At 32.4% G+C, this 6,203-nt stretch overlaps 1 protein-coding gene across 5 annotated transcripts in view; it reads left to right on the top strand.

Annotated features, from left to right (window-relative positions):
- Positions 1 to 642: 642 nt before the first annotated feature.
- LOC145259312 (uncharacterized) overlaps positions 643 to 6,203 on the top strand; it is a 2,114,304-nt gene continuing 2,108,743 nt past the window's right edge. For 3 of the 5 annotated variants that reach the window (XM_080117200.1, XM_080117201.1, XM_080117198.1), the window contains exon 1: positions 643 to 5,038. The gene's annotated coding sequence lies outside the window, so the exon portion shown is untranslated. The remainder of the gene's footprint in view (positions 5,039 to 6,203) is intronic. The other 2 variants (XM_080117203.1, XM_080117202.1) reach the window with 1 other exon arrangement.

The following is a 6,203-nucleotide window of genomic DNA, read 5'->3' as shown; positions in this document are numbered from 1 at the left end:
TATTTCAGCACGGATCAATAAGTGAACTAGTACCTATATATATATATATATATATATATATATATATATATATATATATATATATATATATATATATATATATGTATATATATATATATATATAGGGAGATATATATATATATATATATGTATGTATATATATAGAGAGAGAGAGATTGAGAGAGAGAGAGAGAGAGAGAGAGCGATGAAGAGATAGATGAAGATTGATAAACTATATACGATTAAATAGCAATTCGGCCAAGACCAATATTTTACCATTATTATCTTTCTTTTGTTTTGTTTTTACACGCAAATATTTTTTTTTAAACAATTGGCTTCTAAGTAGGACGTGCCCCGTACGAATCGGTGAATGTGATATTATGCTGGAAGAAGATACTACCTAAGAGAAACTTTTGTTTAGTTCTGGAGTGACAATGATCAGCAACGCCTACCCCCCTTTTTTGATTTGTTCAAGAACCTAAGTGTTTTTGTTCATGTTAATTTTCGCTTGAATAAGTGACATTACATCTCAAAGTGTACTATCTGTTCTGATGCTACACTTCAATTTTGTTTCTCGGTTAGTGGAGGAGATATCTTTCACGACTGAGACAAGTTTTATTTTGTTCCTTCCCCCAAATTAAAAAAAAAAAAAACTAATCCTGGTGTCCAACTCTGCCCTCGTGGGGAGGCAAGTAAATAGAACAAGGAAACAGGGAACACATCGGATAATTCTAAGGAATACAGCTAATAGCATGTTTCATAAAAATTGATGAGACTACCAATATCACATTTGTGAAATAGAAAGCTCACAGAGAAGAAGATCGTTCGTGGCAAATCAGATTACATGTACGTTCGAGCATCTCAGTAAAAAACCTTTAAAGAGTAATTATTTACTTCCTCTAATCGGTCATATATGTCGGAACGAGGGAGCTACTCCACATTGAACAAATGATTTGAAATTATGATTTGTTTCATGAATTCAACTAAAATTCACAAGTTTTAAAAAATGCACATTAGTAATAAAAGACGTTATGTAGGCCGAAACGTTGTGATCATTTAGAAAACACTAGTCCGAATAATCTAATGCAAAATGTTTAACAAATGTGAATAAAAAAAAACTGAGTTGAGAAAGCCGAAGATAAGCACGGCCCATACGTTTTACATATGAGTACAGTCAACGATAAATCAGATATTTTATATTACATGAAAGCAGGCGCAAGGGTCCGAAAATGCAACGTTAAAGATTGTGCATGCAAAATCAACGCTCAGTAGTACAATTCCGAGATAGTAAGTAACTCAAACAATAAAACACACACCGGAACGAAGAGTTCAACGACCAAACTTCTATACAGATAACAAACATAATAACAGCAACAATTCAAAATATGTTAATATAGTCATTAACAGCAAGAGGTTGTGCTGGTGTAAAAGTTGTAAATTGTACGGACATCACAGACAAAACAGTTCGGAGTGTCCATTATGCTAACTGGGATTTAAGTTGAATTCATTTTTTTACGATATATTTGTTTATTAAATTGTTAGCTTATTTGCTAGATTAACTTTAGAAATTTAGTATTCGAGTAAACGATGGAGTGTTTACGTGATTAAATAATTCGATATAAGAAATATGGTTTTGTTTTGATTTCATTATTTTTATTGTGCAATATCAGTGTGAAATATGTTACACATATAAAAAAAATGTTGTTATAACCGTTTTGGTCGAAACAAAAAAAAAAACAAAAACAAAAAACGAAACAAAACGTCCACTGAATGTCGGCTCGCTGCTACGAATTTGGACGGTACACGAGGGACAAAGTCGGAAGTAAAAACCAGGAACCCATCTGCTACAGGATATCCGAGATAGTAAAAAGAGTATCAGAGAAAGTAGTGTATAATGAACTAAATGCACACAGAAAATGTGATGTTTCGACAGAAGTCCTATTAAATAAATATCGGCAATAAATTAACTCGATCATATCAAATGCAAACAACCGAAAAGCTGCACAAAATAAAACAAACAAACACCCCCCCCCCCCAAAAAAAAAACGATGAAACGAGTAAATATGGAAAACAATACAAGCATCTCAATTCTTCAGACAGCAGAATTCGTCGGCCAATATTAATAATGCATTAAAAACTATTCGCTACAATGTTACGAGTATTCAGTACCGTACTTAAATAATAACGTTATATTTTTAGACACCTATTTTTTAAATGGTTACCTTATTTTGTGTTTTTACTGTAACGGTTAAACAGGCAAAGCTTGCAATTTTTTTTTTTTTTGAGAAATCCTGGGTAGGATTCGGAAACTGCAAAATTATTAATATTCTCTAATAGACTGAAAGACCAGAGTTCAATCCCGGATCAAGCGATAACAAATACATAAAAGTGTACTTGATGCCCCTCGCTAAACACGCACGTATAAAAATAGTTAATAAAAAGAAGCCTTCGGATCGCGCTCGACTATGGTCGACCACTATGATTTTTACGAGCATAAAAATGTAAAATGTTAATAATTGCATCGATTGATAACAAAGGAGAGTGTAACGGCTAAAGTGTTGTGAAAAAAAAAATGCAAAATACTTCATAATGTATAATTTCTCGAAACATGTTGGATAAATATTAAGAACCACGACCCGGACACGTTGTATGCTTAGAACACTTGTTGTCACTTTATCTTTTTTCGATAACAACCAGTTGCTTTGTTTGAAAGTGAAAGTAAAATATATTTCTGCATTTTTAATTTGATATAACAAATGCGAGGAGACTTGTGCCAATTTTGTTTCAATCTTTTTATTGGTTTGGGGTTTTATTTTGTTAATTGTTGCTATTTGTATTCTTTGGCTATTCGAAATCGTCGCATTTTTTTCCTTTGTCGTCCGTATTGACAGTGTCTGCATTAATTTTTGCCTATTAACGAAGTCGCGTTTGACGCAATGAATGAAGGAAAAAGAGCGCGTGATATAGCTACCATGAACAAGATAGAAAGAGAGAGAGAGAGAGAGAGAGGAAACGAGAGATAGAGAAAGAAAAAGATAGATAGAGAGATAGATAGATAGAGAGGGAGAAAAATAAAAGGAAAGAGAGAGAGAGAAATATAAAGCAGCGAGGGAGAGCGATCAGGCGAGAGAAATATAGAGCAGACGAAAGAGAGAGCGAGGGAAAGAGAAATCAGGCGAGAGAAAGATCGAGAGGGAGAGAGAGCGAGCGAGAGAGAGAGCGAGAGAGAGCGAGTGAAAGAGAGATAGAGAGAGAAAGAGAGAGGGAGCAGCGCGTACGACACGGACGAATCCGATTATCGGACACACAGACGAGAGTAACGAAGAAACGGACGAACAAAGAGGATCTAAAAGACAAAGATGAAAAGCGCAGAAAAAAACATGATAGAAAAAGAAAATTGCGAGAAAGTACTGAACTAAGAAGAAATTACAAAAAAAGAAAATAAAAAAGAAAAGAGTGTATGAAACTTACAATTAAATAAAGAAAGCACACACCACAAAAGGTATACACAGACGGGGGTAAAGAACGGTAAACGAAAGGAAAGGAATTTCTTAGAAAGTCACTGTAGTCTCTGAAAGATACCGGCGAAGATCTGATAGAGAAAATGTCAGTGAAAAAGGACGACTAAAAAGTAAAGGGAAAGAAGAGAAAAGGAAGAGCGAAGTAGCGAAAGCCCGACATAGCGCATACAACACATTTTAAAGGACAAAACGTGATGATACGAATCAACACACGGATTGCAGTCCGTCGGAGGGACGCATAACTCTTTTACCCAAAAGTTAGTTCCTACTGTAGCTGCGATCCCGTGCGCTCAATATAGTCATTATTTATAAACAGCAAGAACAAAGACAAAAACAACGCAAGTTTTCCATTGGGAATATGCACATGAATCGAAAAATACCGGCATAAAACGGATGCTCCCTATTATTACTCATCAGGTAATATCCCTCGAGAAACTGATGCTTACCGGTATAAATGTATGTTTATATACACATATGTATATATACACATAGATGAATATGCTGATTGTTAAAAATAGTGTCAATAAAAACACATATAGCAAAACATATATAATTTTCAAATGAATTTATAATTATTCCTCTATGAAACGAAAGAAAACAAACAAATAGATATCTATCTATAAAACTATATATATATATATATATATATATATATATATATATATATATATATATATATACACACACACAGTTAGTATAGAAGGACGAATAATGGATCGCAGGATATTGTGAGAACGCAATCACACTTACGACTACAGTATTGCTTTGTGAAAATATGTAATTGATTTAAAAAAAAAGGGTTTATATCTCGAATTAAAAAAAAAACACTTTGTTTATCTATCTATATATCATTACCTCTCTATATATACATAGGTATTTAAACCACCTGTTTTTTTTTTTTTGTATATTTACCGGATATAAGTTGACAAACACACGCACACAAACGCGCGCGAAATACATATATACTCAGAGTGGTGTGTTCATTTTTTAAGTAAATGTTTAAAAATGTTAATAAAATGTTAATAAAATGTTATATTTATAAACTAAAATCAGGATATGATTATTTAGGTATACATTTTTTATAGTTTATACTCAACATTATCATGTATGTAATTATAACGGTGTACAAGCGTGTATATACGTTTATCTAAGTAAATAAATGTGCGTGCGTAGGTATATGCCGCGTTTTTTTTGTGTCATAAATTCTTAGTATGACTAAGAAACTATAGATGTTCATATTCTTAAATAAAATTATATATAACAACGGTGTGTGTATTTGTAAAAGCATGTGATTAATATCTATCTACGCAACAAAGACGTTCGAAAATTGTGGATGTAATTAAAACCAATTGCCTATAAAAGGGAAACTTTTATTCATAGAAAAAAATAATTCATACATTTAAAAACAGCGAAAAATAATGCAAAAAAATGAAATAAACACATCTGGATAATACCAAAGTGAAATGTTGAAAAAATAAGCATTGGAATAACAGGATATGTAACATTTTAAGAAACAAGTAAGTGATTTGAATTTTGTTCTTAAACTTATTTATTTGTTTATTCTTTTTACATGCATCTCATGCTTCGGATCGTACATCCGTTTAAGATATTTTTTTAAAATGTTTGCAAAATTATTTAACACCCAACAAAAATATGAATGGATAATTTTATCGATCCTTAAATCAGTAGGTGACACGATATACTTCGTAAGAAAATGACATAATGACAGGTGGGTTTAGTACATACGAAAAATCAAACATACCACTGACAAAATGCTTCACTGTTTAAAAACTAACACGGGGAATCAATGTCAAAGACATACGGATTTATTACCACCTGCCAGTAACTCACAAAAACGTTAACATAAACAAACACGCACACATGCGGGCGCGTTCACGCGTGCACACACAAAAGTCTTTCTCGCTCTCTCTCTCTCTCTCTCTCTTTCTCTATATATATACATATATAATATATATATATATATATACATATATACATATATATAATTTAAATATATATACACATATACATTATATATATAAATATATATATATTTATATATATATTTATATATATATATATATTCTATGAGAGACTGCCAGTGTGAACGCGTGTTCGCTAATGTTCGTGTGTGTGATTTTGTGTGCGTGAATCTACATATTCATAAGCAGATCTGAAAATGCTATATAATATCCTTAAATCCATAACAATGCAACCGTGTATAAATTTCTGACCTATGCACATCCTAACGAGACAATCGTATCGGAAGATGTTTGAATATTTCATTTTTAATTCATATCTATATAATAATAAAAATGGCCTGATGTATTAAGAACTATTGCAACAAAATAAGAAATAATAATGCTATTAAAATCCAGTTCAATATAGTAAGTTTACCTTTATGCCTTATATATACTAATCGCATATTCATACACACACACGCACACACTCACACACACATTTATATGTGTGTGTGCGCACGAGCGTGTGTGTGTGTGGGGGGTCTGTGCGTGTGTGTGTGTGTGTGTGTGTGTGTGTGTGTGTGTGTGTGTGTGTGTGTGTGTACGAAAAGCGTTCCAAATTTTTAACCATCTTATTTTATAAACTCCAAATGGTTAAGAAAAACATGGGCTTGATATAATTTCAGGAGCGAAAATTCCTGCTCAAAATTACATTTTCCAC

The sequence above is a fragment of the Euprymna scolopes genome, chromosome 34 (genome assembly GCF_053919585.1).
Source record: "Euprymna scolopes isolate OS-2025 chromosome 34, ASM5391958v1, whole genome shotgun sequence".
In the NCBI taxonomy this organism is placed as follows: domain Eukaryota; kingdom Metazoa; phylum Mollusca; class Cephalopoda; order Sepiida; family Sepiolidae; genus Euprymna; species Euprymna scolopes.
The sequence above is the reverse complement of the archived record's forward strand: the minus strand, read 5'-3'. Positions and strand labels throughout refer to the sequence as shown.